The sequence below is a fragment of the Hibiscus syriacus genome, unplaced genomic scaffold, assembly GCF_006381635.1.
Source record: "Hibiscus syriacus cultivar Baekdansim isolate YM2019G1 unplaced genomic scaffold, ASM638163v2 tig00111566_pilon, whole genome shotgun sequence".
NCBI classification, from domain to species: domain Eukaryota; kingdom Viridiplantae; phylum Streptophyta; class Magnoliopsida; order Malvales; family Malvaceae; genus Hibiscus; species Hibiscus syriacus.
In genome coordinates, this window is record NW_024063122.1 from 813130 (window position 1) to 837060 (window position 23931).

At 34.2% G+C, this 23931-nt stretch overlaps 1 pseudogene; it reads left to right on the plus strand.

Annotated features, from left to right (window-relative positions):
* Positions 1-20788: 20788 nt before the first annotated feature.
* Positions 20789-23291, plus strand: LOC120165042 (annotated as a pseudogene).
* The last annotated feature ends 640 nt before the right edge of the window (positions 23292-23931 follow it).

Genomic DNA, 23931 nt, shown 5'->3' on the forward strand with positions numbered 1-23931 from the left:
AGAATGTGTAGCTTCCCTAAAACCATACACCCACCTGTACACCAAGTAAGGACTTACCATGTGCACAAAGCAGAGGAATTTGCAGTAAGGTCTTATCCTGTGCACAAAACAGAGGAGCCTGCAGTAAGGACTTACCCTGAGCACAAAGCCTAGGAGCCTGCAGAAAGCAGTAAGGTCTTACAAGTCATAGACTAGGTCTGAGATACTCTCTCCAATAAAACCCCCAATGACAGAAATAACATGTATGTAGTCGAATGAAAATGGTAATTTATTCCATTAAAACATGAAAATATTCATTTTTTAGAAATCAAATAAGAAAATATGGTAATCCAGAGATCATATCATAAATATACAGTAAATCAGATATCGGATAAATCGTGTCCAGAAAATTAGGTATTGTGTTATAAAAATATTCAGTATTATCAGAAATCTCAATCAGTTCAGACAGATAGTTAAAAATAGTAATGTAGCACCAATAGGAAACACACCTATATTAGTTTGAGTAGTCTGATAAGAAAGCCTACTATTGAGTCAGTCGATCACGATCAGCGGCAGCGCTAGATCCTACAAATAGGAAAATCCATATCTAAATCCAAATATGTATAATATCAACCTTTATTTAAATAATTTACGGAAACCTACGAGTAACTCTCGTAGAATACAAATCGAGCGGGTTTGACGGATGGGAAACATCGAACCTAGCTGACCCTCGGTCAGGTGAAACATGAGTACCTTAATAAGAATATTTTTTTGGATCAATTCCATAACCAAATCTCAAATAAATAAGCAAAAATGCTAAAAACACTAAGCATTTTTGGGTTAACGAGCTTGGTTCGGGGCTTTTAGGTCAGAATTTGGCAAAATGAACTTCGGAATCGGACTCATGACATCGAAAAACATAAAATATGAATTTTAAAAAAATTTGACTTTTGGTAAAAGTCAACAGTCAACAGTTGGTTAAGGTCAAACCGGGTCGGGTCAGGTCAGACACGTGTTAGCGGGTTGGACACGGGTCGGGTCAGCCCATTTCCAAGCAGTCCACCAGGCAATGGACTTTCCCCACACATAGGGACGGCATGTAGGACATCCTAGAGGGTCGGAAAAATTACAAAAAAAAAAAACCTATTTGCTTTTTAAGTATTTTTGAGATACTTACCAAGCTCGGTTCCAACGGTGAACGACAGATAGCTCGATTTTGAAACGTCAGAAACTTGATATTCCTCACCCCCTCACATGCCAGTGACAACAGAGATAAGAAGGACACCAGTGGACTTGGGACGACGCAAGGAACACGATGGTGCGGGAGGTGTCAAAAACGGAGCAACGATCGGCGACTAGATGACAATCAAAGATTTGTTTCTAAAAAGGAAAATATTAAAGAGATAAAATAAATAATTTGAAACATTTCCTGATTTTGGGTTATATAAATCCTAAAAAAAGAAAATGACAAAATCATGCCATAGGTCCTACATATTTAGTTGCTTTCTGAATTTGGATATGAATTTAATCAAAATTTCCCTTTGGTCCCCGAATTAAATCAAAATTCAATTATTCCTCGAGAAATTTTAAGAGAATTTTAGGCCCTATTTTGGGATGTGACATTACTTACTATTTTAGAATTTAATTTCTCCTCCTATGTCTTAACTTATTACAAAAGAGAACAACCTTTATAATATATTATTGTCTCTTTTGAATTGGACCCTTAACAACTACATGCTTGTTTTATTTTTGCACTTATCTTTATATGCACTTTTCAAGTGAGTACTTTCAAACTTATTATGCGTCAATTTTTCTTTCTCTTGTACACAATGAAAAATGAGCTCATTCAGAGTTCATTTATTCCTTTGAGTTGATTAAACTATATAGGAAGTGATACTGAAATCACAAGAAAAAGTAATTCTTCAAAAAAATAATTCGATCTTAAGTGTCTTAAGTCTTGAATCAATATGGAACATATCCATAATGTACTCCCTCACATTTCCTTGACCCTTATACTTTATAGATATCAAATAAGTAAAAATAATGTCATTTAAACCTTTTTTGTTTTTGGGAAAGCATTTCTCAGTTTTGTCAAGGAAACCATTAACCCTAGTAATCTTTTCAGCTTATGTAACCCTAAAGGCTTCTAAATATTATGCTTCATGACCACTAGAATTATGCAATTTGAACAAATTTCACTTCTCAAAATCCAATTAAGGATGTTATCCCCCATGAGAGGTGGAAATTGTTCTTTCATTAGTGCAAAGTCTATGTTCGTAGAACCTAAACCTTATGTAAGTGCATTTTCTCGTTCCTTGAAATTTGTCTAATAAACATGAGAATAAAATTGATATTAATAGAAATTGTGACAGCAAAAGAACAAGATGAACAAAATAAACAACAAGCTAACATAAGCAAACAATAAATTTAAAATAATGGTTAATTCCCATCCCATTACAAGATACCAAACACTACATCAATATCAAGTCTTTGGACAACAATATTAACAGTAAACGATACTTTTTTGTAATAATCAAACATTGACAATAAGCTACGTCGAACTAAAGATTAATCTTTGGACTAATGTAACACTCACATAAAAAATACCTTATAATTGTCACATGTTATTACTACATGTGTCGCTTGAAATTCAACCAAATATTAACTTTCCGTCGGGCTAATTAATAAACACATGAATCACAAGAAACACATAATCATTTTGATATTTTAAACAAATCAGTCTACTCAAAAGATGTCACTTTGGCAACATTTCGTTTCAACAAATCTACTAAAATATTAGACTTAGCCAAAATATGAATTAATTTGTTTCAAAAATACATATATTCTAATAATCAACAATCAAAACTGAAAACCGAATTGAATATATACATATATTGCATTAACAATCTAAATAAAACTATATAAATATTGTTAACCAATTATTTTCTCTTAGATTTATCTTTCAAGTAAACCGAAAGATAACCAAAAATAATAACAAATTTGAATACACTTAAACCCTATCTCAAGATATCAGATACTCTATTAATATTATATCTTTAGATAAAATATTCATATTAAGTGATATCTGGTGTTGTAACCAAACACTGATAATAAGAACATGTCAAGCAAAAATCTATCTTTGGGTTGATTTATTACTCGCACATCAAACTGAATAATTATCACATGCTTATTATCAAAGTTGTACATGCGATTATGTCATCTCAAAATAAATATTAATATTAATATTTAATATTTCTATAACAATCAAAGGGTAAAAATGAAATTTCTGATTGCACTACGGCATCCGAAATAACTCAGAATTAGGTTACATAAAAAATATCTTTGGTTGTTTCTGAAGAATTCCTTAAACATACTTTTAGTTCATAACTTTATAAATCACCAAAAAAATAAACCGAATTTAAACCAATATTTAACCAAAAGTCAATGTCAAAGTACATACTAGTAAATTAAATATTTAATCAAACTGAATCGAATATATCAATTGAATCGAATATATCAATATCAAATATATATTTTATAATCTATAATAGTAAAAAAAATTACAACTGAATTTTCTAATCACATCATTTTTTCCGATGTAACCTATAATAAAGTTGTCTAAATGACACTATTAAAAATCAAAAACCTAAATCTTTAACTCTCTCTAAAATTTCTTAATCATGAATTCATCTAATTAAATCTAAACATGCTACAATAAATAAAAATCAAATATTATCAGACGTGAATCTCATAAATGGGATTCACCATAATTACTTTCAATCGATATTCTCAATCGTGAATTTCATGGTATTCTCAAGTCGCATAAAATATGTAATAGAAAATCATGAAATCACCCAATAAAAAATAATCAAATTTATTTTGAATCACCTTGAAAAAGAAACTTCAAAGTATATACTAAAATTTTCTCATATAATTCACTATTTTGAAGTTTCTTAAAAAAAGGTATCAACTATGATTAAAATAATAACATTAACACATCGAAGCATGTGATAATTTATTCGAACAACATACTCTCAAATTTACGATGAACCAAAACCAAGGTAGCGCCCATAACAAAAACAACTTAAAGGAACTCAAAATCCATAAATTACCCTAAGTTGTGAGTTCTATTTTTTTTAATCTAAATAATTAACAACCATATTAAAAATAATAATAGATGTTAATTTTGAGTTCACAAAAAGAAACCCAAATTCACAATTGTAAAATTAATTGTGACACATAAATTCACAATTTTAAAATTCATGCAACTACAGAATTCAAAGAGATTCTATAAATTAACAAAGAGATTTGAATCATGGAAAAAAAGTAGTAATAAGATTCAATTATTTTGTGCGGCAAATAAGTTTAACCCATGATCAAAGATTATGAATTAGAAAATCGAATCCATCAAAATAAAATTAATAGTTCTTAATGATCCAACATGACAAAGCGATGATACCATTTCTTAGAATTAAATCATATTAAATATGAAAATAGCCAAAATCTAATCATACTAAACCATCAAGAATCAAATAAATACTAGATTAGCGGAAGCCTGTCTAAATTAATTGATAGATTGAAATCATTCTTTCTTTAGTTGTGATCTTCCAAGAAAATAGAGTTCCATTAAGTATAATCTTTCTTACGAGAATAAGAGTAAATACAAGAATGTCTATTTTTTTGGGACCATAACCCCTTTATATAGTTAATTTAAAAATCAATTATTATATGTACTTATAACTCGGCCCCACATCGAATTATAAATACAATTTTAATAGTATCTACACTTTTATTTCCATTACCCTTTTAATATCTTATAATTTTATAACATAATTGGTCACTTAATTTATGTCGTATTTTATTATTTTTAAAAATATGTGCCCATAATTATGGATTTTAATCCAACACAATGTTCCTTCTTTTTTATTTTTTTTGTTTGTTGATAAAGGCAAATGTATTTATTCGAATAGCAGCAAGCTGCTACCAAATGTACATCCCAACTAATACAAACCCTTTACATTGTAAAACAATTATCTATCAATCTATATCGCCCTACTCAATACAAAGACTAAAATTATCAAGATTATTCCTATCCACAGGCTATCGCTGCAATGTCACAATTGTTCAAAAAGAACTGGAGCAAAGCTGCTCAATTTTAAAAACAACTTTAGAAATAACCTACTACAGTAATTTTGAATACTAAAGATGAAAGCTTGAATCAGCTGAACCTTCTCCGCATAAGATAAGTTCTTGGCAGCCCAGGTCTGAAATTTAGCCTCAATCATATCTAAAATAGGCTTACAGTCCGCTACAAAAAAGTTACTACAGACCAAAGAGACCACAGGTATCGAACTAGCAGCCTTCCAACCCAAAACACAGTATCTTCAACAATAACTTACAGCTCATCATTAGAACTCATGTAGTATATAATTCACTTTTAGTAGAATCAAACTTAAGCCCCGAAAAGTCTAAAGGGGTGATCATTCGCAAAATAAAGGTGCGTGATCTTAATCTTATGACACTTACGATGGTACTGGAATAATCTATGTATAGTAACATCGTCCAATATTCGAGATACACATTTACGGCTAGAACTAACAGGTAGGGAGAAAGGGGATCTTACTGCCTAAACCCCCTTAGCAACTTGAAAATACCCCAACATCCCACCATTCAAAGATATTGAAAATCTAGGTTGGGTGACACAACTCTGAATCTAACCAATAGTGCTTTGGGGAACATCTAAAGCCTTTAAAATCATAAAAAAAATCTCATGGACAAAATCAAATGCCTTCTAAATATCAATCTTTAGAGCACATCTAGGGAAAGAGGTAGGCCTATTATAATCCTAACGGGAAAAAAGTCATAATGGACAGCCACTTGAAGCTCTACAAGCTCAGCATAGAGCTCGTTCTCCTTCAATGTATAGAAATATTAGACTCCAAACTCAAATTCAAAATTTAAAATATTTCTAACTCGACCCCCTTCTCATGCACCCATCTAGATATATCACCATACCTGAACTGATTAAACTATTTTAGAGGTTGTTTCAACCTTTTAAGCTTGAGAAATATAACAGTGATTGGATCACTCCCTCTTCAGGCTTCCTCTAAGAATCCTCCACAACCTTTAAAAAATCAGGATGATGTGCTCAAAAATTAAAGAATCTGAAGGGCTTAGGAACAAGAACTTCCATAAAAAATAGGATAATCCCTGAACCAAGTAGAATATACTATGTGTAGACACGAAATTTCGTCTGACCCGGATGAGACCTGAACTGGTTCGCTGGAACAGACCCGAACCAGACTCCTCACCACAACAGCAACCCACGGCCGTGATTCTCGACACCAACGAACGTGGTTTTCGTCACCTACAAACAACCTATCACCAAAGCCTAAATCCCAAAAAATTGGGGATTTACCTAACTTAAATCAACCACCCATTACCTTATATACGGAAAAAATCAGAGGAAAAGGGGAGAGGATTTTGGGGGAGAAAAATGTGAAACGAAAATCAGGAGGAGGCACAGACAAAAAGGAAAACGAGGGAAGAACAAATGATTAGAAAACCAGAAAAAAATGGTGGCTCGCAAGTTCCTGGTTCGCCACGACGACTCAACATTTAGCGTCGATTATGACACCGACGACGGTTTTGAAGTGTTTCAGTTCCAGCTCTTCTCCCTCACTTTAATTCCTCCCGATGAGCAAGAGATCGCCGGAGAAGAAGATGATGCGACGTCGTTGAAGGAAGATGTCATCGAACAACCTCACCCGCTTGAGCATTCATGGACCTTCTGGTTCGATAACCCACAAGCCAAATTACACTTTCCCAACCATCGAACAACTCTGGAGCCTTTACAATAACATGCATCATCCGAGCAAGTTGGCTGTGGGAGCAGACTTTCATTGTTTCAAACATAAGATCGAGCCTAAGTGGGAAGACTTTGTCTGTGCTAATGGAGGCAGATGGACCGTGACTTTCCAGAAGGGGAAATTAGATACATCTTGGTTGTACATGTTACTTTGAGTATGGTGATGAGATCTGTGGACCAGTTGCCAACCATGTTACTGAACAAGAAAAGAGCACTGACAGGAGAAGTTGGTTTTTAAATTGAATTGCAAATGCATGAAAAAACTCCTGTACGCATGAAATTAAGCAAAACCCCACATGGTTTAGAACTTTGGCCAAACTCTCCCTTTAGTCCCTCAATTATTTTGGTTTCCTTCCTTTTATTTCGTTTATTTTAAATTTTTTATTATTTATTTGATTTATTTTATCCATTTATTATAATTCTAAACTTATTTTTTTTACCTTGCAGGTTACATTTATTTTATTTTGGGCCTTTTCCTTTATTTTATTTTTTATTCTTAATTTATTAAATATTTTTTCTTCTCCTTTGATTCATTTTTATTTTTACTTTTTACTCTGTAGACTTATTTATTTATTTTTTATCTAACGTTTTTGACCCATTTTCAGTAATAATCTCAATCGATCAAAGGTAAGTAATTTGAATCGGGTTTTTAAATTTAAATTTAAACTTTTTAATTTTCGCAATTAAGACAATCGACAAATTAATTGGTACCGAAAGGGCAGTTCAAGGGTGCTAACCCTTCCTTGACTGTAAACGACTCCCGAACCCGACACGTTTCTGGTACAACGCAGATCAGGTAAGATGGTGTCCGACCCACCTAAATTCGTTTTAAAGTGGTCGGTGGTGACTCCAATCCACATTTTTCAAGTCGAAGCCCAATCTCGGGTACCAACCGAAAGACGGTTACGACAGCTTGGCGACTCCACTGGGGACAGGTAAGTGAGTCAGGCCATAATTAATTTTTGTTGTCTTTTTTAGCAAAAATTACAAGTTTAAATTTTAATTTATTTATTCGATTCCAATTATTTATCTGGGATTATTTTTTTCAAGTAAATAGTTGTACTAACCGTTTTCTAATGATTTCATCCCTTAAAGATTTTTCGTCTAAGGCTCTATACCCGAGCTCCGAACCCTATTTAAGTGGGGGTGAAAGCGACGCCTTCGTGTGAATTTATTCACCGTGCGGGCCTAGCAAGTAGCCTTCGGGATTCATATACCTTATGTCTTCGTGTGAATTTATTCTCCGTATGGGCATAAGGGAATGTTTCCTCTCGAGTTTAACTTAGTCTACACAAGCCTGTGATGGGTTTAGGACTAAGGGTCTGGTAAGCCCAAGGGGGCACCAGCAAGGAGAACTCGGGTACCGTGTTTTAGAACCTAAACTGGGAGACTTTGAAGGAGTTAGAGCCCACCCCAAAACCTCATTTCAAACCCTAGGATGCCGGAATTATTTCCTGCTTTACTTTCTGTTCAAAGCATGTGAACTATAAATTTATGCGGTCAGGACTTGTTCAAAATCAACTTGCGGGATAAAGATCATGTCTGGGTAGGAATAATAAGCATGTGGGGTAGATATCATGTGGGGTAGGACTTTTATTTTCATGATTGTTTTTTATTATTTTCACCTCAATAACCTTTTTCATTTTTTCTCTCTTTTATTTTGTTTTCATCATTTACATCATTTAAAAGAGGTATTGATCCACCAAAAACGTGTTTGTTAAAACATGAATAATCTGCATTAATGGACAAAGGGGTTGTAATACAAGAGATGAAAATGCATAGGACAAGGCGACTATGTGTCACATTCAATCCAGAAGATGTGGTACCCACAATTGAAGAGTATATCACTCTGCTGCATTATAAAGGACTCAGAATGAACCGGGTCTACATCAAGCACAATGCAAGTCTATCTTTGAAGAACTGACTGGCAGAGGTTGCTGGGGCAAGATGAAGGTTATTGATCTTGGGAGTTCCTTCAAAGACAACAATGGCAAAATGATAGCTGGAATTGGAATTCAAACAAATGACTTCAATTGAGGGCTCAAATGTCGTATTCGTTCGAGACTTATTGGGCCAGTACAAAAAGCAACTCAACATTTGCACGGTTCATCTAGAGAAGCCAGAGCGGTTCGACAGGTTATTCAGAAGTTGTCAGGATATTTTTGTCTCTTAAAAGATAAAGCACTTTTGTCCCCAATAAGGATTATTTATAATAACAGACATGTTTTTGGATCAATGCCTCAAACATTTCATGCATCATGCATTTAAACATATTGTGCATTTTGTTATTTTTTTCTTTAAATTCGCATTATTTTCCCCTTTTTTATTACATTCGCATGTCTCATCAAAAATGAGAACATTTTGATCCTATGATATATAAGGAGCTTTACCAACAGTTGTTTGACGCACACGTGGTGTCACCATATCCAGAGAAATCCATGTAGCCCTGTACCGTAGGTAGTATGATGAGAACGCTCATTGCGAAAATCATAGCGGAGTCCCAGGGCGCACTATCGAGAATTACTCCACAATCAAGAGAATCATACATAAAATACGTAACAAGAATCGGATCGACTTCAACAACTTGGGGGCATCCAAGTTAGGAAGACCATTTCATCATTTGAGACATTTTGTTTGAATTTGTTTTTTCATTTTTTTTGTAAGGACTTTTAAATAAATTTATGTTACTTTAAAGATGTTAAACAATGAATCACATTTGCAAACTTGCAATTCTTTGAATATCATCTGAATTAAGAAACTCTGAAATGGTTCAAAGTTACATATCTTTGATGAAGTAACATGATTTAAAACAATGAATTTGACTTTACCCAGAATATACACTCAAACACCGTACCCTGCTCTTGTAATTAACCAATATAACATTTTCCTTTCATAAGGTGCGGACAACATGGGGCATCCTTTTGCATATGACATTATTATACTTTTTATTTAAGACGTTCAGTGATGATAATGATCTTCACAGATGGAATAGTCGAGTAAGTGAATCTAGTTTAGGTCAGTTGCTTGAAAATTGAACTCTAAAGATGAAATTTTTTACTTTCAACAAACACCTAGACTATAACAGGTTCTTCTTGACAATCTTAAGAAATTAAATCCGTAAAACTGAGCTATTCCACTAAGGCAATTGGTTACAGAGGAAACTCGAAAGCCCTAGCTTTATGAATAGATTGTATTCAAACCATGACATTGCTCGGACACTTGGCAATTCGGTGTTTGCTCCACTGCTTTTGTCAGGCCGAAGACTTTGTGATGAGATGAACCCTTCAGTTAACTTGATAAAAATGATTATAATGATAAGTTGTCCCTCTAAAGCAATTGGTTAAACACCCCGGCTTTATGGATTCAGCTAGCCAGATAATGGTAAATTAAATCGAATTTATCTAAGCGTAAAGTTTCGGTAAAATGGACTAAGGGAATTAAAGAACACATGTTATAGTCAATTTCACACGAGCACTCAAGAATTTCATTTTTAGACCGATATTTTTGCACTGCCTTCGTTAAAGGAGCCTACAAAGCTTGAAAAAATGGAAGATTTCATTGGACCGAAATAAAAGGTCTAGTAATTGATCATGCTAGTTGCGTCATTTTGTCCGCACCCAATTGAAATACCAAAGCATGTTGCAATAACACAAAAATGACTTTTTTTTATGGCCGAAACCTTAGGTCAACCTAAAGCCAACTCATCCCTTTGAACGTTTGTCAAAGAGCTGTAACTCTGAAAGCATTAAAAAAGCTATTGTTCCTTTGATAATCTTTGAACTCATGTTTATATTTTGATTCAATTGCGAACAATATTTTACAGAATTTTCATCTTTTTCCCTCCTAAAACAAGAAAAATGATAAAACATTTCCAAACAGAACAGTCTCAGATTTGAAAGGTCTGTAAAACCAAAGCTCGAAAAGAGAATGGGGGCACGATCGATTCCAGGGACCAGATTAGCAGACAAAACACGAGACTCCATCCAAGAAATAACACATAATTCATTCATGTTGCATGCATCTTAGACATACTTAGGTGCATCACATTCATCATTTTAGCATATATGATTTTTTGCAGCTTTTAGAGTCAAGTTTCGACTTCAGGTTGAAGGATACTCGATTTGCATGCGCCTTTAAAGAACGATGGTGGTTGCTTAGCTACACCTCAACCAACTTGGCATATTTACAGATATCAGAACCAGATCAAAACAAATCCAGTTCGACACAAACTCAACCATGAGTAGTATGTTTCCTGTTTCAATACAGATTTCAATTCCACGACGAAAGATATCTGGCTCACAAAATTTGGCGAAAGGGGCCATCATTCATTTAAAGGAAATTTACTGCACAACTTAAGTCAAGAAAAGTTGTATGTCAACAAACAACTTTCCAACTTTATTCAGAGTCTATTTCAACTTCGCAGCGAAGAAAATTGGACTCCAGACAATGCAAGTTCAACTTCACGACGAAGGGACCGCTGGTTGTCAATAAACAACTTCTCAATTTCAGAGCCAATTTCAACTTCACAACGAAGGATATTGGACTCCAGACAACGTAAGTTCAACTTCACGACGAAGGGACCGCTGGTTGTCAATAAACAACTTCTCAATTTCAGAGCCAATTTCAACTTCACAACGAAGGATATTGGACTCCAGACAACGTAAGTTCAACTTCACAACGAAGGGACCGCTGGTTGTCAATAAACAATTTCCCAATTTCAACTTCACAGCGAAGGATATTGGACGCCAGACAACGCAAGTTCAACTTCATGATGAAGGGACCGCTGGTTGTCAACAAAGAATTTCCCAATTTCAACTTCACAACGAAGGACATTGGACTCCAGACAATGCAAGTTCAACTTCACGACGAAGGGACCACTGGTTGTCAACAAACAATTTCCCAATTTCAACTTCACAGCGAAGGATATTGGACTCCAGACAACGCAAGTTTAACTTCACGACGAAGGGACCGCTGGTTGTCAACAAACAATTTCCCAATTTCAACTTCACAACGAAGGATATTGGACTCCAGACAACGCAAGTTCAACTTCACGACGAAGGGACCGCTGGTTGTCAACAAACAATTTCCCAATTTCAACTTCATAACGAAGGATATTGGACTCCAGACAGCGCAAGTTCAACTTCATGACGAAGGGACCGCTGGTTGTCAACAAACAATTTCCCAATTTCAACTTCACAACGAAGGACATTGGACTCCAGACAACGCAAGTTCAACTTCACGACGAAGGGATCGCTGGTTGTCAACAAACAATTTCCCAATTTTAACTTCACAACGAAGGACATTGGACTCCAGACAACGCAAGTTCAACTTCACGACGAAGGGACCGCTGGTTGTCAATTTCCCAATTTCAACTTCACAACGAAGGATATTGGACTCCAGGCAACACAAGTTCAACTTCACAACGAAGGGACCGCTGGTTGTCAATAAACAATTTTCCAGTTCCAGAGCCAATTTCAACTTCACGGCGGAATATATTGGACTTGGAACAATTCAACTTACTTGGATTTCAACTTCACGACGAAGGATATCCAATTCCAAGCTCAGCTTAACGACGAAGGGGCCACCCGCAGTTTCAACTTCATGACGAAGGGAATCGTTCACACAAGAAGCATCAATCTCTAGATTGGATTTCAACTTCACGACGAGGGATATCCAACTCAAAGAAGGAGTGTCTGCCAACAAAAGACCTTCGAGTTCGACTACGCTCAGCTCCCATGCACATCATTTGCAGCATAGCTTAAGCCGAGAAGGGCTATCTGCTAAAGACCTTCGAGTTCGATTATATTCAACTTAGAGGCAAATCAAGCTTACAAAATAGCTCAAGGAAAAAGGGCTATCTGTCAATAAAATTGTCGAGTTCGATTCCAATCAGCTCGATGACGCCTCAATCACACTACTGTCCGGCTGCAATCGAGGTTTTCAAATCGAGAAGAAGATCTGGGTTAGCCGTACCTTAGTGACAAGCAACCATTTTCAAGCAGCATAGCTTAAGTCAAGAAAAGCTATATGTCAACGAAGACCTTTCGAGTTCAATTTCATTCAGCTCGAGGGCCTATCAACCATAAGGTGGAATCAAAGAATTATTTTCCAGTCGAATTTTAAACAAAGGTCTTTAGCCAGAGAAGAAGACCGAAGTTAACTATGATTGGCAACAAAGAGCCATTTTCCGATTCACCTACGATTTCAACTTCATAACGAATGATATCGTACCCAAAATACGAAGTCAACTTCATGACGAATGAGTTATATGTGACACAACGATGAAAAACCTGTTTCATTCAGGTTAAATTTCAGCTTAACAACAAAGTATATTGGGCTAGAAGACAATCTAGGAGCTACTTCCCAATGCTTTGAGCTCGATTTCAACTTCACGATGAAGGATATCGTACTCAAAATTTTTCAGTTCGACTCAACCTCACGGCAAGAGAGTCATTAAGACCGAATTGACAAACAAGTTATAGCATCAGATTTCAACTCTATGAGACATTCATGGCATACGAAATTTGTGTCTTTTAATCTTTGCCCTATTTTTGTTACACAAAAATGTACAAAAAGGGGCAGCTGTAGACACGAAATTTTGTCTGACCCGGATGAGACCTAAACTGGTTCGCTGGAACAGACCCGAACCAGACTCCTCGCCACAACAGCAACCCACGGCCGTGATTCTCGGCACCAACGAACGTGGTTTTCGTCACCTACAAACAACCTATCACCAAAGCCTAAATCCCAAAAAATTGGGGATTTACCTAACTTAAATCAACCACCCATTACCTTATATACGGAAAAAATCAGAGGAAAAGGGGAGAGAATTTTGGGGGAGAAAAATGTGAAACGAAAATCAGGAGGAGGCACAGACAAAAAGGAAAACGAGGGAAGAACAAATGATTAGAAAACCATAAAAAAATGATTAGAAAATCAGGAGGTGACTCAACATTTAGCGTCGATTATGACACCGACGACGGTTTTGAAGTGTTTCAGTTCCAGCACTTCTCCCTCACTTCAATTCCTCCCGATGAGCAAGAGATCGCCGGAGAAGAAGATGATGCGACGTCGTTGAAGGAAGATGTAATCGAACAACCTCACCCGCTTGAGCATTCATGGACCTTCTGGTTCGATAACCCACAAGCCAAATTACACTTTCCCAACCATCGAACAACTCTGGAGCCTTTACAATAACATGCATCATCCGAGCAAGTTGGTTGTGGGAGCAGACTTTCATTGTTTCAAACATAAGATCGAGCCTAAGTGGGAAGACTTTGTCTGTGCTAATGGAGGCAGATGGACCGTGACTTTCCAGAAGGGGAAATTAGATACATCTTGGTTGTACACGTTACTTTGAGTATGGTGATGAGATCTATGGAGCAGTTGCCAACCACGTTACTGAACAAGAAAAGAGCACTGACAGGAGAAGTTGGTTTTTAAATTGAATTGCAAATGCATGAAAAAACTCCTGTACGCATGAAATTAAGCAAAACCCCACATGGTTTAGAACTTTGGCCAAACTCTCCCTTTAGTCCCTCAATTATTTTGGTTTCCTTCCTTTTATTTCGTTTATTTTAAATTTTTTATTATTTATTTGATTTATTTTATCCATTTATTATAATTCTAAACTTATTTTTTTTACCTTGCAGGTTACATTTATTTTATTTTGGGCCTTTTCCTTTATTTTATTTTTTATTCTTAATTTATTAAATATTTTTTTCTTCTCCTTTGATTCATTTTTATTTTTACTTTTTACTCTGTAGACTTATTTATTTATTTTTTATCTAACGTTTTTGACCCATTTTCAGTAATAATCTCAATCGATCAAAGGTAAGTAATTTGAATCGGGTTTTTAAATTTAAATTTAAACTTTTTAATTTTCGCAATTAAGACAATCGACAAATTAATTGGTACCGAAAGGGCAGTTCAAGGGTGCTAACCCTTCCTTGACTGTAAACGACTCCCGAACCCGACACGTTTCTGGTACAACGCAGATCAGGTAAGATGGTGTCCGACCCACCTAAATTCATTTTAAAGTGGTCGGTGGCGACTCCAATCCACATTTTTCAAGTCGAAGCCCAATCTCGGGTACCAACCGAAAGACGGTTACGACACTATGGCTGAAATATAGCTTTCTCTTAAGAGGTTTACATCCTGATGATTGGACCAAAAGGAGAGAGAGAGAAAACATGGTCCATAACTCTTAGAGAATCAACACAATCTTTAAACTCTATCCCTACTAGAAAGACTATCCCACAAAATCAAAAGACTCTTCAAGGTGAAGAATCACATTAAAATACCCCATGACAATCTAAGCTTTGTCCTTTATTTGGGACTATAAATCAAGTAGATGGTTCCAGAACCTCCTCCTATCAACCCCCAGATTACAAACATAAACTACAGACAGAATAAACTCATCAGTACTAGTACTACTGACGTGGATACAAGTTAGCGTCTTCTAGAAGATCCAGTCCTCATTTCCGTGCAAGTTAAATGACGGATTGACCTTTACTCTCTCTATATTATTTTTTATTTGATTTTATTTTGAGATTAAAGCTATATTATTTGACAACTAAAGGTACGTGTTGTCAACTACACAACCCAATAACACATCCATAAATAGAAGCAATCATAGTAAACTAGATAGAGCCCCTCTAGAGAATCCAAATCCTCCGAATGATAGCTTCACCATAATTATGCACACACTGCCAATAAGTAAAATGCATATTCCAAATACTAACCATATTCCCTTCATATACTCTATTCTCAAGAAGACAAATATAATCAATATTCAACAACTTGATTCTAGAAACTAAACTACTCTACTTTAAGGAATTATTAAAACTATTATTCCAAGATAAATTTCAAGGAGATGAAGATGTCGGCCCCTCCTTAAGACCTTTGCTTCCTCTTATCCACTCGTTTCTCCATTTTATTTCACTTTTTACTCTTCAAACTTTGCTTTAAAACAACCACTCCTTGGAAGCAACTTGTTGCTTTCTCTCCTCACCATCCATCTTTCGTTTCTTAGAAGTGGAAGCCTAGTAACGTCCCAAAGTATGGTCAACAGTTCAAGCCGATAATTGGGTCAGTTTTCCAAATTTTCAATAAAAATATTAAATTTAGGAATTTTGTTTGATGAATATTTTCTAAAATGGTTTAAATGATTTTTAAAATATTAATTGTATTTTTTTTATTTTATAAATGATTTTATAAGGTGACTAAATTGAAGGAATTGAAACTTTCAATTTTAGTGACTAAATTGCAAAGGATCAAATATCAAAATCTATGAAGCTATCAAGTTGGAAAAGTCAATCTTTTTCCCTCCATTCTCGACCGTGAATTGGTTTTTTCCCCCTAGACATCAATCTTGATTCATTCATAATTCGTTTTGCTTAAATTCACTATCATTTTCTTTGGTTCATTCCTTTTATCCATTTCATCAAAATTCCATTGAAGCTTTGCCAAATTCTCTTCACTTATCCTCCATGGTTGATTTTTTGTCCATCACCATTGCCATCATTCCTTTTTTGATTGTTGATCTATCCTTCATTTATTTCTTCATTTCATTTTCCTTCATTCTTAATCATCATTGTCGTAATCTCTCATTGCCACTATTGGTGGAGTTGTTTCTTCTTCAATTTCATTCTTTATCTTTTATTCCATTTCTAGTAAGGTAATTCCTAAATATTGGTTTCTTTTAATGCTTCAACAATTAAAGATCCATAAAGAATATGATCTTGATAGACAATGACTTTCAATTGTGTGTTTTCTCAATTAAAGTGATTTCGGAGTTAACTAACGAGCCTATTTTTCTGAAATGTTTTCAAGGTTTTATTAGCTTGATTATTATTTTTACATGATGATTATTATCATGCTAAAACAATTTTTTAATTAGAGTTTATTTAGATATCATTTTCTTGGAAATAAACATGATTTCGCTATATTTCATAAATTCGATGATTGATCTAATCTATTTTTCTTGGGTGTTTTGAATGTTTTTAGGTGTTGATTGTGATCATTCTCGATCAACTCTAGTGTGAGAAAGAAAGTACCAAAGCGTTAGATGTATTAGATCGCTTGTGTGGTAAGAATTTCGGTTATTGGTTCGATTTTCACTCTATTTTGGTATCAGAATTTTCTGCTCTAATTTGGCCGCTTTGGTGACATGTTAATATATTTTCTAAGTTGTTCTTTGAGTCATTGATGAAGTAAAATCACTGCATCAATTATCAACAACAAGTAGATAGCAGTTTGAAGTTGATTTTTATGTTTGGATTGCCATTGAGATGAGTTGTTGATGCTTCGAATAATGTAACAACAATCAGTGAAATCATAAATTATCATTTATTAAGTAGTAAAAGTGGATACAACTAGTGCTTCGTATTGCATCCACATGGATTAATAATACTTCATAGAATTTTTGTGTGACAAAACATAAATTATGTATAGTTAATGTAGGGAGAATTGTTCTAGCAATGTAATTGAAAAAAGAATAGAATAAAAGGGATTAAAGCACAAGTAAATGAAGCAATGATCGATTTAGGTAAAATATTTTGAAATGTCAAACAAAATTATGCAATTGAAAATTTTGTAGCAACACGATTTATGTGTCTAGCATTAACCTAGCAGGTTGTTCTTCTCTAAAAAATATTCACATCAACCTACAAAGAAAGACTATATCTTTATAGCAATCCAGATAAGCGTACTAAGAATGTTACAACAAAATAGTCAATAAAAATCTATTTTGTGCTTAATGTTGCTCTCACAGACGTTGATTCTACTCATGATGTAACCCTCTCTCGAAGCATTACTAGGTACTTTATATCTCTAAAAACAACCAAAAAAACAAGTAGCACCAATCAATGATACTAAGACAAATCAAATAAGCATAAAATTCATCGAATATATTTAAAATAAAGATCCAAGTTTAACATCTCAATAGAAAACAAAAATAAATCATCTTAAACAAAATAAATCCTTCTTTATCAAGTTTTATACAAATCGCTAAGATGATGCCCAATAGATCGTCAGCCACCACTCTCACGCTTCAACATGTTTCACATCCAAGTGTTGTTTTTCGTAAGGAGTATAGGCCTCCATAGTCGGCAACAAAGAAAAAAAGGCAGCTATGAAAATTAGGGTTTCCAAGGATGATATACTACATAGAAAATACTATATTTATAGCCTTCCAAAGTCAAACTTTCCACTAATAAGAAAATCTCTTTTTCCGAAAATTCCTTTTTTAAATTCCATCATTTTATTAGCCTTGATATTATCCAAATAAAGCAATTGACCATTCTAGAAGATTCTCCCTAACTGGATGGTGAGTCATCAAATACTACAGATTTGACTCAACAATCCTGCTTCGTATCAGCATACATCAACAACTGCAACATCAAACAATGTCAAAACACTAACATAGCAACTCATAACAAAATATCATAAAATAAACCAAAAAATAGAAACTCTCTCCCAATATGAAAATGATGTAATGTAACATCCCAAAATCAATGCTAGTGACTAAAATTGAAGTTTTAAAACTTTGAGGTTTAATTTCAAAATAATTTAAAAGTTTAGGAACTTGATTGAAAATAATTTGTAAAGGATTGTTTAGTAAATATTTGATGGAGTAAGGGGAAAAATGGTATTTTCATAGGAAATATTTTTATTATCCCTTTATGAAGGATATAAAAACGTGGAAATAGAGGAAAAAGGAAAGAAAGGTTTGGAGATTGGGTTCTCTTCTTCTCTATCGTGGTCTTGAGCTCCATTACAAAGGTGAGTCTTGGTAAGTTGATCATTTCTTGAGTTTTAAGCTTAGTTTTGATTCTTGGAGTATTAAGAAAGCTTAATGAGAGATTAAGGTGTGTTGAAACTCCAAGATGAAGAAGTTATGAGGGATTAAATATTAAGAGTTTTTAAGTGAATTGTTAGGAGAGAGTTTGTAAATCGATTCTGAAGTCATATTTACTTGTCAAGGGTATAATTAAGATAATAGAAGTATTAAAAGTGGATTAAAAACATGTTCATTAATGGATATGATTTTTGGTTCCAAGTGTTCTATGAGTATATGAGATGTTAAAGTGTGTTAAAGTGAAGTAAGTTAGTCTAGGAGTGTATAGTTGAGTTTAAAGGCTTTATGGAAGTGTAAAAAGGGAAATATAGCAAAGTTTTAGGGAATTTTCGGGTTTAAGAAATGAATTATGGGTTGGTAGTCTCGGTACTGGTTGAGTAGGTACCGATACTACAAGGCAATTCATGAGGAATTTATGCATGAGGTATCGATACTGTATGAACAATATCGATGCCATAAGGAAGGAGTATCAATACCAATGTGGAGGGTATCGATACCAGAGAACATCGAAGCTAATATTAGTATCGATACCGGGGTAGGGTATAGGTACCCTAGCATAGAAGTACCAGTACTGTGAGGGTAGTACTGATACTATTTAAGTTGAGAAGTGGAAATTAGTTCTTTATTTAGTTTGCTTCGATAAGAATCTTTGCAAGTAATCTGAATTACGATATTTATTAGATTGTGTATTCGTGTAGATATCGATCGAGAGCAAAGTCCGGACAAGTTGACAAGTAATAGTCATTAAAGAAAAAAAAAAGAGATCGATATTGACTAGTGAGGCCAGGTGAGTGCATATTAGTTATTATATGATGATGAAAGGAAATAAGACTTGCAATAAGTCTATTTTCTATATTAGAATGCATAAATTCATGATTATAAGCATGTATTTGATATGTATATATGTGATGTATATTATTGTGTATGTTATATGATTATTGTGAATACATGTTATGTGAGTATGATATAAACCATGTGACAATGAATTATATGAGAACATGTATATGTGAATGAGCTATGTGACTAGGTGAAGATATGAAAATATGACTATGAGATAAGCCATATGACTATGAACTATGTGATAAGAAGCGATGTGGGTAAATGATCAAGAGATATAAGCAATGTGATAAAGAGCCATGAGTTATATGCCTATGTGATATGAATATGAGAATGTGTGATAAATATAATTATTAATGCACATGTTATGTGTTATGAGAGCTAGATATATAGTTCTCATGCCAAGAGTCAAGGGTTCTACGTGGTCCTTCGGGACATATATGTAATCCTTTGGAACATATATGCGGTACATCGATACACTTATTTGGTCCATTAGAATATGTATATGGTTCTTAAGGAGTGGTCCTTTGGGACATATGTGATATGTGGTCCTTCTGGACATAGTGGTCCTTCGAGACATTGTGGTCCTTTGGGACAAATTCTACGCGCCCCTAGTGGGGATTATATGAGCTGTGGTGACAGCATTTGTGTACAACCTCTACGTACTCACATATATTTAGTTCTCACAAGTGTACCATGGGCAAACAAAATGATTAACTTAAATAAATTGGATGTGATGCTATGTGTTTGATTTGTGAAATGTATGATATGATGTGCACAAAGGTTAAGGATAAGATCACATGAGTAAATGAATGAATGAAAATAATATTGATAATAATAAGAATGTGAATAATGATAATATTAGTATATATATATATATGTATTTGTTACATGAAATGACATATGAATTTGGTATGATATAATACATTACAAGAAAATATACCTTTAATGACACACGCTAATTTATGACTTGCAAAAAATGTGTGTCATAAAAAATGTCATGTTTTTTAAAATCTGAACGATTTATTACTTACAATAATGTGAGTCATATTTAATAGTCATAATCCAAAAAAATTGCAAAAACACAGAGTACAGTTTTAATTGTGTGTCATCTGTAAAAGTTGTATTTTAATTTCCCCCCGTTATTTTCATCATTTCCTGCTTCTTCTCCCTCGATAACAAAGTTCACGCCGCTTGCTTCCCCCTTCTTTCTCTTTTCTCTTTTTCTCTTTGCCTACAAATTTATGGAGGAAACATGGGCAAAGCTGAAGTCAGCCATTAATTCTATATTTCTGAAGCAACCAGATCCTTGTGACTTGGAGAAACTTTACTAGGTAAGTCTCACTTTTTCCCCTATCTCTCTATTTTGATTATTATAGCCATTTGCAGTGAGCAATATTGAGCCTTGATAATTGGGTATTCTCCCTTCAGGCTGTCAATGATCTTTACCTGCACAATATGGGAGGAAATATGTATCAACGAATTGAAAATGAATGCGAAGAACATATATCTGCGGCATTAAGATCTTTGGTTGGGCAAAGCCCTGACCTGGTGGTTTTCTTATCGCTTGTTGAGAAATGTTGGCAAGATCTTTGTGATCAAATGTTGATGATTCATGGTATAGCCTTGTACCTGGATAGAACATATGTTAAACAAAACCCAAATGTACGTTCTTTGTGGGACATGGGCCTGCAACTCTTCTGTAAAAATCTTTCTCTGGATCCGGAAGTTAAGCACAAAACTGCCACCGGTCTTTTAAGAATGATTGAGAGTGAAAGGTAACTCTAATAAAATTCAAGTTGAAATGTGCAAAAAAAATTCCTTTTTTTATTTTTTGTGGGTTTCAAAGTAACAACCTATGCAAAAAATGCAATGTTGTTTCAATGTTACTATTCCTTTGCTTGTTTTACTTCTTTTTCTATGATTTTAGTGGTAGAAGGTGGTTACATATCTTCCTTTGTGGAAAGAAGTTCCTAGAAAGGTCAATTAGGATGCCTAATCAATTTAACTATAACTTACTTCGTTCTAGCTCATTTTAATTATCCGTTCTTCCATTATTCTCAAGGAAAAACCTAAAAATTGTTGTGCATTTAGTTTCCTTCCAAATAAATTTTGCCCCTTAGTTTCTTGGATGATGTTAGTAATTAATTCTTATCTTTCAGGTGTTAATTAAATTTGTATCTTGTAATCCACTGTGTCTATTTTGATCATGCAGGTTTGGTGAAGCAGTTGACAGGACACTACTTAACCATCTTTTGAAGATGTTTACTGCTTTGGGTATTTACTCAGAAAGTTTTGAGAAGCCTTTCCTGGAGTGCACATCCGAGTTTTATGCAGCTGAAGGAATGAAATACATACAGCAATTGGATGTTCCAGATTACTTGAAGCATGTAGAGGTTCCTCTTCATATTTCACTTTCTCAGATAGCAGTGATTGTTACTCTGTATTTTGAATTGTGCATGTTTTATCCTTCTAAAAAGAATGTTAAATTTGTCACATTATTCCATATATATGGAATTTGAATCTTTATCCCTCTACAATTTTTTGTAAGTTTATGTAACTATTCGTGTGTATTGATGCAGATGAGGTTACATGAAGAAAATGAAAGGTGTTTACTCTACCTGGATTCTATTACAAGAAAGCCACTTATAGCAACAGTAGAAAGGCAGCTCCTTCAACGTCATTTACATTATATTCTTGATATGGTTTGAATATGTATATTTGGTTTTCCTTTGTGTTTTGAGTACCTGCTTGTGTTTTCATCTTATTAATGGTTATTGTTTCTCTTATTTCTACAGGGATTTAAGATTCTGATGGATGGACATCGTATAGAGGACCTTCAGAGGATGTACTCACTGTTTTCAAGGATCAATGCTCTTAAATCACTCAGGCAGGCCCTAAGCTAATATATTCGGAGAACTGGGCAGGCCATTGTTATGGATGAAGAGAAAGACAAGGATATGATGTCTTCTTTGTTAGAATTCAAGGCCTTACTTGACTCTGTATTGGAAGAAAGCTTTTCTAAGAATGAGGCATTTTGCAACACTATTAAGGATTCATTTGAGCATCTAATTACCCTTTGTCAGGTTACCATGCTTGTCCTTTGTATTTGGAGATTATTTTATTTTTAAAATGCATTATTATTTTTCCATACATCAATGAAGTAATAATCATTATTTAGATCACCATATTTTAAACTTGACTGTTGGTTGAACACTGTTGTGTTTAATAGAATCAACCTGCTGAGCTAATTGCAAAGTTTCTCGATGAAAAGCTTCGTGATGGTAATAAGGGTACTTCTGAAGAGGAATTAGAGGGAACACTGGATAAAGTTTTGGTTTTATTCAAGTTCATCCAGGTAGAGTTTGCTGATAAAAATGATTAAATAACCTTTTCTTGAAATAACAGTTTTTATGTGCATTTGTTTCTTTTCTTTCCCTTCAAGCAAATGCTAGAGATATAAATGATGTTTTTATTGATAATTAAGGGCAAGGACGTCTTTGAAGCATTCGATAAGAAGGATCTTGCTAAAAGACTGCTAATAGGAAAGAGTGATTCTATTGATACAGAGAAATCCATAATTTCTAAGGTCAGTATCTTCATCTTTTAATTAAATGACGTGTGCTCTAAACAATAAAGATTGTATTAAATTGTTAAAATTATGTTGGTACGATGTTGCAGCTGAAGACAGAGTGTAGCAGCCAGTTTATAAACAAACTTGAAGGAATGTTCAAGGTTTATCTATAAATCTTTTTCATGTAAATTTGTAAAAGAAATCATTCCACATATTTTGCCATTTGAATTTCTAACAATGAATCTGGTAAGATGCAACCTTTAGGGATTTTTAAACATGGACATGCCATATCTTTTATAACCACTAAGAATATGTCTCATGTTGGTGGTGGTTTTGGGGCCCAGGTGTAACATCCTCCATGTTGGGTTAGTGATTAATTTGTAAAGTTTCAGCATTTGATGATTTAAGTAGAATGATGGAAGAGTTTAATGACTTATTTGAGTTATTTTGTGTAGGATTGAATTATAAAGAAGGAAGATTAGAAGGACAAAATGGTCTTTTTATAGCAATATAATTATGGGGGTTAGTATTATATTAACCACGTGGATATATAGGAAATTAAAAACAAGCTTCCAGAGTCATCTTCTTCTTTCTTCTTCTTCATACGTGAGACCCAAGCTAAGGTAAGATTCTCTTGTTAGTGAATTTCTTGATGAATTTATGGTTGATTCATGACCATTAGGCAATAGTTAAGCTTAAAGGAGGTTTAAATTATTTTAAAACCTCAAGATGAGAAGTATATGAAGAATTAAAGAAAGGAAGTAGAAAAGTGAAATCTTATATTAGAGTTCATAATAAGAATTGAAAGTGAGA